The 12,745-nt window shown below is 40.5% G+C and overlaps 1 non-coding gene across 1 annotated transcript; it reads right to left on the reverse strand.

The window, feature by feature from the left end:
• Positions 1 to 7,672: 7,672 nt before the first annotated feature.
• On the reverse strand, positions 7,673 to 7,776 carry LOC112826290 (U6 spliceosomal RNA). The gene has a single exon (XR_003208900.2). It is a non-coding gene; the product is annotated as a U6 spliceosomal RNA (small nuclear RNA).
• Positions 7,777 to 12,745: the final 4,969 nt, after the last annotated feature.

Genomic DNA, 12,745 nt, shown 5'->3' on the forward strand with positions numbered 1-12,745 from the left:
TTAGGTTTAATCTGTTCTCCCTGTGGTTTACAGTACACATTTTTAAATAATCTGGGGTCTGAGGGGGGGGGAAAGGTGGCGGAGGAGTAGGGGACCCTATTCCAACCAGTCCCCGGAATTGAGCTGGATATCACCAGACCACTCTGAACACCATGAAATCAGCCTGAGATGTGAGAAGATAGATCTGGATCTCTGGCAGGCGGTTGGTTTTAAGGTATGAAGCGAGAAGCCCTTATTCCGCAGGAAGATATCTGAGGATAAACAGCAGCGGGAGGGAGCCTGGCCATGGGGATCCTATACCGCTGGTGAGCAGTAGGGACAGGCACAGACTCGCACACCAGGAGATGCGGGAAAGGACTTGAGGGCAGCCCCCAGGTGGAAACCCGGAGCAGTGGGACTGCATGTGTGAACTGGGGGCAGCTGGCGGTTTTAGAAGCACAAAGGGCAGAGACATGCCCCGACCTGGAGGCAAGGACTGGGAGCACTACTGAGGGGTGCACACCCAGGATGCTGAAGTTTTTAGCAGCGCAGACAGAAGCAGACATAGAGTGGCCTGGAGAGCTCACTGAAGTGAGCTGTGATCTCTCTGCTCTGAGGCAGAGGGTTGGAAACAGTCTCTTCTGCTCTGACACATGGAAGAGATGCAGAAAGCCACCAGGGAATGTTGCCAGAGAACAAAAGCCTCAAAAAACTGGTTTTTACTGAGCCCATCCCCCACTACAGGGGGCAGGACAACTCTGCCAAAACAGGGTGCCTGAGTAACAGCGCAGTAGGCCCCTCCCACAGAAGACAGGCTGGGAAAACAAGAGGCCAACAGCCCTAAGGTCCCTAGAAAACAGGTGCATCTTGCTTGGGTTGTGGTCAATAATTTGGACTCTATACATTCTCTCAACCACCTCTCAACAGAATGACTAGGAGGAGGAACCCCCAAAATAGGAAAGACTCAGAGACTCTGACTTATGCCACAGTTTTACAAATGGATTCAGATATAACCAAGATGTTGGAGATGGAACTCAGGTTGCCAATTGTGAAGACAATAGCTAGAATGGAGAAATCAATTAATGGCAACATAGTCTCTAAGGGCAGAAATAAAAGCTGAATTGACAGACTTAAAAATGCTATCAATGAAATCCAAACCTAATCTAGATAACCTAACAGCTACAGTAAGTGTGGCAGAAGAATGAATTAGTGACCTAGAAGACCAATTAATAGGAAAAAAGGGTAAAGAGGAGGCCAGGGAAAAACAACTCAGAATCCATGAAAATAGAATCAGAGAAATAAGTGACACCATGAAACATTCCAATGTCAGAATTACTGGAACCCATAAGGGGTGGAGAGACAGGACTAGAAGATATATTTGAGCAAATCATAGCTGAGAACTTACCTAATCTGGGGAATGAAACAAACATTTGTGTCTTAGAGGCAGAGAGGACCCCTCCCAAGATCAAGGAAAACAGGCCAACATCCTGGCATGTAATAGTAAAACTCGCAAATCTTAGAACCAAGGAAGCCATCTTAAGGGCAGTTAGGGGGAAGAGATTCCTTATGTACAGAGGGAGGAACATCAGAATAACATCAGACTTATCCATAGAGACCTGGCAAGCCAGAAAAGCCTGGCAAGACATATTCAGAGTACTAAATGAGAAGAACATGCAGCCAAGAATACTTTATCCAGCAAGGCTGTCATTTAGAATGGATGGAGAGAGGCAGAGCTTCCAAGATGGGCAGAAACTGAAAGAATATGTGACCACTAAGCCAGCCCTGCAAGAAATACTAAGGGGCCTTCTATAAAAGGAGAAAGACCCCAAGAGTGATATAGAAAAGAAATTTACTGGGACAATCTATAAAAACAAGGTCTTCACAGGCAACATGATAACCATTAATTCATATCCTTTAATAATCACTCGCAACATGAACGCCCCAAATGCTCCCATAAAATGGTACAGGGTGACGGATTGTATTAAAAGGCAGGACCCATCTTTATGCTGTCTACAAGAGGCTCATTTTGAACCTAAAGATACATCCATATTGAAAGGAAAGGGATGGAGGACCATCTTCCATGCCAATGAACCTCAACAGAAAGCTGGGGTAGCAATTCTTATATCAGACAAATTAGATTTTAAACTAAAGTCTGTAGTTAGAGACACAGAAGGACACTATATCATTCTTAAAGGGTCTATCCAACAAGAAGATCTAACAATTGTAAATATCTATGCCCCCAACATGGGAGAAGCCATCTACATAAGCCAACTGTTAACCAAAATAAAGAGTCATATTGATAACAATACATTAATTGTAGGAGACCACAATACTCCACTCTCCACGGTAGACAGATCATCGAAGCAGAAAATCAACAAAGAAACTAGAGCTTTGAATGACACACTGGACCAGCTGGTCTTCATAGATATATACAGAACGTTCCACCCTACAACAACGGAATACTCATTCTTCTCGAGTGCATATGGAACTTTCTCCAGAATAGACCACACACTGGGTCACAAATCAGGTCTCAAGCAATACCAAAAGATTGAGATTATTCCCTGCATATTCTCAGACAATAATGCTTTAAAACTGGAACTCAATCACAAGAAAAAATTTGACCGAAATTCAAACACTTGGAAGCTAAAGACCACTCTGCTCAAGAATGTTTAGGTCAACCAGGAAATCAAAAAACTTAAACAATTCACGGAAATCAATGAGAACAAAAACACATCAGTCCAAAACCTATGGGATACTGCAAAGGTGGTCCTAAAGGGGAAATACATAGCCATCCAAGCCCCACTCAAAGAAACAGAAAAATCCCAAATTCACCAACTAACTCTACACCTTAAAGAACTGGAGAAAAAGCAACAAACGATGCCTACACCATGCATTAGAAGAGAAATAATTAAGATTAGAGCAGATATCAAAGAATTAGAAACCAGAAACACAATAGATCAGATCAACGAAACTAGAAGCTGGTTCTTTGAAAGAATAAGATCGATAAACCACTGGCCAGCCTTATCCAAAAGAAAAGAGAAAGGACCCAAATTAATAAAATTATGAATGAAAGGAGAGATAACACGACTAACACCAAGGAAATAGAAACAATTATTAAAAGTTATTATCAACTATATGCCAATAAGCTGCCAAACTGGATGAAATGGATGCCTTTCTGGAAACCTATAAACTCCCTAAACTGAAACAGGAAGAAGTTGACAACCTGAAAGGCCAATACCCAGTAACGAGATTGAAGCAGTGATCAAAAACCTCCCAAAAAACAAGAGTCCAGGGCCTGATGGATTCCCTGGGGAATTCTACCAAACATTCAAAATAGAAATAATACCTATTCTCCTGAAGCTGTTTCAAAAAATAGAAACAGAAGGAAATCTTCCAGACTCATTCTAGGAGGCCAGCATTACCTTAATCCCCAAACCAGGCAAAGACCCCATCAAAAAGGAGAATTTCAGACCAATATCCCTGATGAATATGGATTCCAAAATCCTCAACAAAATCCTAGCTAATAGGATCCAACAATACATTAAAAGGATCATCCACCATGACCAAGTGGGATTTATCCCAGGGATGCAAGTGTAGTTCAACATTTGCAAATCAATCAATGTGATAGAACACATTAATAAGAGGAGAGAGAAGAACCATACAGTCCTCTCAGTTGATGCAGAAAAAGCATTTGACAAAATACAGCATCCTGTCCTGATTAAAACTCTTCAGAGGGATACAGGGAACATCCCTCAAGTTCATGAAATCCAACTATGAAAAACCCACAGTGAATATCATCCTTAATGGGGAAAAGCTGAGAGCCTTTCCCTTAAGATCAGGAACACGTCAAGGATGCCCACTCTCGCCACTGTTGTTCAACATAATACTAGCAGTCCTAACCACAGCAATCAGACAACAAAAAGAAATAAAAGGTATTCAAATTGGCAAAGAAGAAGTCAAACTTTCTATTCGCAGATGACATGATACTTTATTTGGAAAACCTAAAAGACTCCACCCCCAAACTACTAGAACTCGTACAGCAATTCAGTAATGTGGAAGGATATAAAATCAATGCACAGAAATCAGTTGCTTTCTTATACACTAACAATGCAACTGTAGAAAGAGAATTTAGAGAAATGTTTCCATTTACAATAGGACCCAAAGCCATAAGATACCTCAGAATAAACCTAACCAAAGAGGTAAGGATCTATACTCTATAAACACTCATGAAAAAATTGAAGAAAACACAAAAAGATGGAAAAACATTCCATGCTCATGGATCGGAAGAATAAACATTGTTAAATATCTATGCTACCCAGAGCAATCTATACCTTCAATGCCATCCCGATCAAAATTGCAATGACATTTTTCAAAGTGCTGGAACAAACAATCCTAAAATTTGTATGGAATCAGAAAAGACCCCAAATCGCCAAGGAAATGTTGAAAAAGAAAAACAAAGCTGGGGGCATCACGTTACCTGATTTCAAGCTATATTACAAAGCCGTGATCACCAAGACAGCATGGTACTGGCACAAAAACAGACATATAGACCAATGGAACAGAATAGAGAGCCCAGATATGGACCTTCAACTCTATGGTCAAATAATCTTTGACAAAGCAGGAAAAAATTTGCAATGTTAAAAAGACAGTCTCTTCAATAAATGGTGCTGGGAAAATTGGACAACTATATACAAAAGAATGAAACTCGACCATTCTCTAACCCCATACACAAAGATAAACTCAAAATGGATGAAAGACCTCAATGTGAGACAGGAATCCATCAAAATCCTAGAGGAGAACATAGGCAGTAACCTCTTTGACATCACCCACAGCAACTTCTTTCAAGATACATCTCCAAAGGCTAGTGAAACAAAAGCAAAAATGAACTTTTGGGACTTCATCAAGATAAAAAGCTTCTGCACAGCAACGGAAACAGTTGACAAAACAAAGAGGCAACCCATAGAACGGGAGAAGATATTTGCAAATGACACTACAGATAAAGGGCTGGTATCCAAGATCTATAAAGAACTTCTCAAACTCAACACCCAAAAAACAAATAATCAGGTCAAAAAATGGGAGAAGACATGAACAGACACTTCTCAAAGGAAGACATACAAATAGCTAATAGACACATGAAAAATGTTCATCATCATTAGCCATCAGGGAAATTCAAATCAAAACCACATTGAGATACCACCTTACACCAGTTATTATGGCAAAAATTGACAAGGCAAGAAACAACAAATGTTGGAGAGGTTGTGGAGAAAAGGGAACCCTCTTACACTGTTGGTGGGAATGCAAGTTGGTACAGTCACTTTGGAAAACAGTGTGGAGGTGCCTCAGAAAATTAAAAATAGAGCTACCCTATGACCCAGCAATTGCACTCCTGGGTATTTACCCCAAAGACACAGATGTAGTGAAAAGAAGGGCCATATGCACCCTCAATGTTCACAGCAGCAATGTCCGCAATAGCCAAACTGTGGAAAGAGCCGAGATGCCCTTCAACAGATGAATGGATAAAGAAGATGTGGTCCATATATACAATGGAATATTACTCAGCCATCAGAAGGGATGAATACCCCACTTTTACATCAACATGGATGGGACTGGAGATTATGCTAAGTGAAATAAGTCAAGCAGAGAAAGTCAATTATCAAATGGTTTTGCTTATTTGTGGAACATAAAGAATAGCATAGAGGACATTAGGAGAAGGAAGGGAAAAATGAAGGGGGGATATCAGAGGGGGAGATGAACCATGAGAGACCACGGATTCTGAGAAACAAACAGGGTTTTAGAGGGGAGGGGGGTGGGGGGATAGGTTGGCCTGGTGATGGGTATTAAGGAGGGCACATATTGCATGGAGCACTGGGTGTTACACGAAAACAATGAATCGTGGATCACTACATCAAAAACTAATGATGTAGGGGTGCCTGGGTGACTCAGTCGTTAAGCCTCTGCCTTTGGCTCAGGTCATGATCCCAGGGTCCTGGGATCTAGCCCCGCATCAGGCTCCCTGCACAGTGGGAAGTCTGCTTCTCCCTCTCCCACTCCCCCTTCTTGTGTTCCCTCTCTTTTTGTGTCTCTGTCAAATAAATAAATAAAATCTTAAAAAAAAAAACTAATGATGTATGGTGACTAACATAATGTGATAAAGTACAATTTAAATAAATAAATAAATAAATAAAATAATCTGGGGTCATCTTCAAATAATATACCACTTCCTTTTCAGGAAGGGAAAGGGATAGCCCTTATAAAAGTATATTATCAACTTCTCTCATTAATTCTTTGTGCTTTTAGGGTCATATATTTCACTATTATATATGCTAGAAACAGATTAATAGATTGTTACTATTATTGCTATAAGCAGCAGTCATCTTTTAGCACTATTACCTTCCTTTATTCCATTTTTTTCATTCATTACATTTTTGATGTACTTCTTTGTGTAGATACACATTTCTGACTTGACCTGAAGAAGTTTGATTACCATTCCTTGTAGTATAAGATGGCAATGAATTCCCTCTGTTTTACTTTTTTTTAAAGATTTTTTTTTAATTATTCATTTGAGAGAGATACAGAGGCAGAGAGAGAGCAAGCAGGGGGGAGAAGCAGAGGGAGACTCCCCTCTGAGCTGGGAGCCCAACATGGGACTTGATCCCAGGATCTGAAGATCATGATCTAAGCCGAAGGCAGACGCTTAACCATCTGAGCCACCCAGGCGCCCCTCAGTTTTACTTTTGTAAGCATTTCATTATCACTTCTGAGAAGTATTTTCATTCTAGTCAAACGAGTTGACAACGTTGTTTTCCTTTCCACACCTTAAAGATGTCACTTAAAAAAATCACACACACAAAAATCTTTCTTCCACTTATAAGTGGTAAAGACAGATTCAGAATTGTAAAGACTGTATGCACTGGTTGAGTTATACAGCCTGTAGTTTCTCTCCTAAAAAGGTAAATTAAGAAACTAAAGCAGAACGCACAATAGTTTTTAAATAGCTCCTTGTTCATAATCTATTACTTGTACATATTGTAAGAGGTTATGACTCATACCCAGTATGACATAAGGTACAAGTATTTTGGTAAAATATCACTTGAACAGATACGAGACCAGGCATTCAAATTATAAAATTAAACTGTGCCAATTTCATAGTTCAGAAAAATGCTAGTCCTGCTAGGTTTTACTTTTAGCAGAAAAAGAATTGTCCCTGTAACTACTGTAGCTACTGCAGCAAAGCTACCCCAGTTCTGTAGCTGAATTCTATAGCCTGAATCCTGTTGTGACGGCATCTTCCTCCTTTTCCTGGGGTTCTTAGCAACTCATATCCTATTCGGTTTCATCTTCCATCTCTTCCTAGTAATGTCAGCCTGACAGGATCTATTTTGGATTGTAATTCTGTGGCATCTTTTGAAATCCCAATGTCTTTTCTCTCCCTAAAGATGGTAAGATCAGCTTGTGCTGTTTTAAGATCTAGAATCAGATTTATCTTGAATTGATAATGTTTTCTGAGCCATAATGTGACAAAAGGTCTGTAATCATCATTCTTTAATTAAAATGAAAAAGCCCTGGAGTTCGTATCAGTTAATACCTGTTGTGGATGCTTGTGTGTGTGTGTGTGTGTGTGTGTGTGTGTGCGTGTGTGTGTGTGTGTGCGCACACGTGCTAATCCTGAGTGGCAGGACTCCAGGGAACTACACAAGATATGGAACGCTTCACGAATTTCCCTGTCATCCTTGCACAGGGGCCATGCTAATCTCTGTATCATTCCAGTTTTAGTATATGTGCTGCCAAAATGTGCACCGTGTTATGGATACTTTTAATATAATTAGTAGTTGTAAATCTGCTATCTCATTTATTAGAGATCTGAGTATGAAAGCATGGTCTGAAAGTTTTGTTTTCATTTAATTTGTGTCTGATATCCTATTCTTTGTACTTTACGACTTTCTAGGCTGCAGCCTATTCACTTTCCAATAAGAGCATCCATTGCTCAAAACCAGAGCTTAATCTTTCTCTCTAATATTCAACTATCTTCTGTAGCTTTAACGTTTTTCTCCTTTACATGGCTATAGTGCTTTTTCTTTGAGGCATCTTGTTCTATGGAAAAGGTGGGCCCAGTGGGAGACTGCACTGCAGACACAAATGCTCTAGGTCCTTCACACAAAAAAAGGGTGGGAACCTGATATTTCTCTTCCTGCCTTTTCCTTGTGCGGTTTCTGATTTGCAATTGCTTGGCAATTTCAGGGATCTGCTGGGGATTGGGTGGGCAGAGTGAGGGGCAGATAAGGCAGGAAGAGGAAGCATTTAGCTTTTGCTGGTACTGGTGGATGAAAGAGCAACAGCAGTTGTACGGGACAGTTGTCATCAAGTCTAGGAGCAAACAGGAACAGCTAGGGTAGCCATACCTCAGTGAGAGGTCTGCAGGATGACTGACATGCCCTCTCAGGGAACACCATGCTCACCCAGCTGACCCTGCATGGCCAACTCCCCAGGTGCTGGGTCTTGGGAGAAGAGGACAGCTTTTCTGTTCACATCTTGTTTCTTTCCATCTTTCTGGCACCTTGTCTTGCTGGTAGTCTCCAAAACCAAGATTGACCTCCTCCTCCTGTCGCACTGGGAACCAAGGCCCAGAAGCCCCCGCTGGCTGCTGCCAATCATGGCTTGGCTAACCACCACTGGTATTCCAGACTCTTAGGAGCTGATGCCCCCCACAGCACCTGAAGCAGTAGGAGTTGGAGGGGGGTTTTGAGGCGCAGAGTTGTCCTGTGGGCTAGAAGTCTTTGCCTTCTTAAGAGACCCAGGGTGGTTGGTTGGTTTGTTAGTTTTCTGCCACCCACCCCCAGTCTGACCAGATGGTGCACTCCATATGTGGAGCTCCCCACAGGCTATCTTCTTCCTTCCTTTCCTTTTTCTTTCTCTTCTTTCACAGGGTGTGGTAGCCTACCTCCAAGATAACAAATAAGTGGGGCCATGTTACTTGCAAATAAGTGGGGCCATGTTACTAGTTCTAGCCACAATGTAAGTGCAGACACCATGAATGCTATTTCCTGCTTGGCACGTAAGAGCCACAGGCCATCACAATGCTCTCTCCCTTTCATATATTTAAATAACTTTTCTGTTTTCTCATAGTTTTAGATGTCCAGCCAAGTTGCACAGATACTGCAGAGAGTACTCATGTACTCCATACTCAGTTTCCCTACATAACTGTAGTATCTTTGTCACAACTAATGAACCAATATTGATACGTTATTAATTAAACTCCACATTTTATTCAGATTTTATGAGTTTTTCCCTACTGTCCTTTTTCTGTTCTAGGATCCCATCTGTGATACCACATTATTTAATCATCATGTAACCTTAGGTTCCTCTGGTCTGTGAGTTTCTTAGACTCTCTTAGACCATTTTGAGGAATATTATAGCAGGTCTTTGGGGGGAATGTACCTCAATTTCAGTTCGTTTTATGTTCTCATGGTTGGACTAGAGTGGTGGATTTAGGGAAGACCATAGAGCTGAAGTGCCATTCTTATCATATCATATCAAGGGTACTTGCTATCAACATGACACATCACTGATGATATGAACCTTGATCACCTGAGTAGTGTTTGTAAGCATCTCTAATCTGTACGGTTACATCTCCTCCCTTACTTTTCCATACTGTAATCTTGGGAGCAAGTCACCGTCCTCCTTGGAAACAGATCATGGTGCTCTCTTGACCTCTCTAAAACAACTCTCTGATTGCGGTGTCACAAGGTCAGAGGGTACGGATCTCAGATTCACTCAGTGGAGCCACAGCTTCAGTCTTGGACATTGCAAGAACAAGACATAAACTTTGTGGTACTAAGCCATTGAGATGTCAGGGTTTACATATTATAGCAGCATAGCCTGGTCAAATTTGACAGACAAACAACATCTTTATCCTGTATTTTGCTCTCTATTTTGTTCTTTTTCAATATCATTTGGTAATATATTAGGGAGCTCTTGCAATACCATATAAATTCTAAGATTTTCCACTTTGGCAAAAAGGCCATTGGGTTTTTGACAAGGATTGCATTGAACCCATATATTGCTTTGGGCAGTATTACTATCTTAACAATTTTCAGGCTTCCAATCCATGAACATCAGATATACTTCCATTTATCTTTGGTAATTTCTTTCAGCAGTATTTTATAGTTTTCACTGTACAAATTTTGAATCTCCTTGGTTAAATTTATTCCTGAGTATTTTTTTTCAAGATTTATTTATTTATTTGAGAAAGAGAGCGAGAGCACACACATGCAAGTGGGAGGAGGCACAGAGGAAGCGAATCCCCAAGCAGACTTCTTGCTAAGCAGAAAGCCTGACACAGGGCTCAATCTCATGACCCACGAGATCAGGACCTGAGCTGAAACCAAGAGTCAGATGCTTAACTGACTGAGCCACCCAGGTGCCCCTATTCTTTTTAAAGCTACTGTAACTGGAACTATTTCTTTAATTGCTCTGTAGAATTGTTCGTTGCTAGTACATAGAAATATAACTGATTTCTAAGTATTTGAGCACTGATCTTGTATCCTGCAATTTGGTCTCAGACTGTACCTTCACAATCTGTTTAACAGGTTACTTTTCCCCTCGGCCCTCTCAGAAGTGGGTGACTCCCAAGTTTCTTACCTGTCTCTTTTCTCAGTTGACATCTTTGGTTCTTCATCTCAAGTCTTCCAGGAAGAACAGGGCCCACCAGACAGTTTCATCCTCTATCACACTGCATTCCTACTCAAGAGAGGAGCATGGAGATAGCAGTAGATCCAGGCTTCCCTATGTGCTTAATATAAAGCAAAGTTTTTGGTTTGAACAGACAGAAAACTCTTGATATGTTCTACCTATTGCTCCTGGTGACTTGATTTACACAAAGACTGAAAACTGTCAGATCTGCATTTCTAACCCTGCTCTCATAAATCCCAGCTAGCATCTCGTTTAATAACTCATGCATGAGACTTTTTATGAGCTCTCACTATATGTGAGGCACTAAACCAGAAGCCTGGAATGCAAAGATCCCTTCTGGAGTCCCCACCATCAGAGAACTGACAGTCCAGAGAATGGGAGAGATGTAAGCTATATGTTTTGTGGACTTCTTCGATGTGGATGGCTGTCTATTCAAGGAATAAGAAAGGCTTTTCCTTAAGCAGCAAAACTAAACCTAGGAATTTTGCAATGAATATCATATAGGTTTATTTGTTGCAAACTTTTTAAAATGAAAAATATAAATAAATTGAGTAAAAAATTTACTTGTTAAGTAGAGTGCCCTCAAAAGCAAATTGCTTTCCCATCCCAGGCCATCATGGCTCCTGGCACCCCTCAAATATTACTGTTCTTGTTTCTCCTGTATCTTTGCAAAACATCCATTTATATCCACATATGAAAGAGCAGAAAATCTTTTTTGTTTATTTTTACAATACAAACATGCTATGTGTAGTGTTCTGTACATGGGTTTTTTTTTAAAGCTTAAATATATCTAGAGACATTTCATATCCACCTAAATAGACTAGGTTACTTTTTTTTTTAAGCATATAATGCATCTTCAATGTAAAGCCAAATGTAATAGATTATAATTATGGTAGATTTTTGTAGAACCAGTAGTATACTTTTTTATTCTTTTTTTAAAATTTATTAACATATTATGTATTATTTGTTTCAGGCGTACAGGTCTATGATTCATCAGTCTACACAATTCACAGTGCTCAACATAGCACATACCCTCCCCAATGTCTATCACCCAGCCACCCCATCCCTCCCACACCCCACCACTCCAGCAACCCTCAGTTTGTTTCCTGAGATTAAGAGTCTCTTATGATTTGTCACCCTCTCTGGTTTCGTCCTGTTTCATTTTTCCCTCCCTTCCCCTATGATCCTCTGTCTTGTTTCTCAAATTCTTCATATCAGTGAGATCATATGATACTTATATTTCTCTGATTGACTTATTTTGCTTAGCATAATGTCTTCTAGTTCCATCTATGTCATTGCAAATGGCAAGATTTCACTTTTGATGGCTGCATAATATTCCATTGTATATATATATACGACTCTTTCTTTATCCATTCATCTGTTGATGGACATCTAGGCTCTTTCCATAGTTTGGCTATTGTGCACATTGTTGCTATAAACATTGGGGTGAATGTGCCCCTGCAGATCTCTACATTTGTATCTTTGGGGTAAATACCTAGTAGTGCAATTGCTGGGCCATAGGGTAGCTCTATTTTCAACTTTTTGAGGGACCTCCATACTGTTTTCCAGAGTGGCTGCATCAGCTTGCATTCCCACCAACAGCGTAGGAGGGTTCCCCTGTCTCTGCATCCTCGCCAACATCTGTCATTTCCTGACTTGTTAATTTTAGCCATTCTGACTGGTGTCAGGTGGTTATCTCATTGAGGTTTTGATTTGGATTTCCCTGATGCCGAGGGATGTTGAGCACTTTTTCATGTGTCTGTTGGCCATTTGGATGTCTTCTTTGGAAAAATGTCTGTTCATGTCTTCTGCCCATTTCTTGATTGGATTATTTGTTCTTATAGATTTTGGATACTAGCCCTTTCTCTGATATGTCATTTACAAATATCTTCTTCCATTCTGTCAGTTCTCTTTTGGTTTTGTTGACAGCTTCCTTTGCTATACAAAAGCTTTTTATCTTGATGAAGTCCCAATAGTTCATTTTTGCCCTTGCTTCCCTTGCCTTTGGTGATGTGTCTAGGAAGAAGTTGCTGTGGCTGAGGTCTAAGAGATTGCTCTCACATTTAGGTGTTTCATC

This window comes from Callorhinus ursinus, unplaced genomic scaffold, assembly GCF_003265705.2.
Source record: "Callorhinus ursinus isolate GAN/ISIS: 27379988/994484 unplaced genomic scaffold, GSC_fseal_2.0 scaffold4, whole genome shotgun sequence".
Classification (NCBI taxonomy): Eukaryota; Metazoa; Chordata; class Mammalia; order Carnivora; family Otariidae; genus Callorhinus; species Callorhinus ursinus.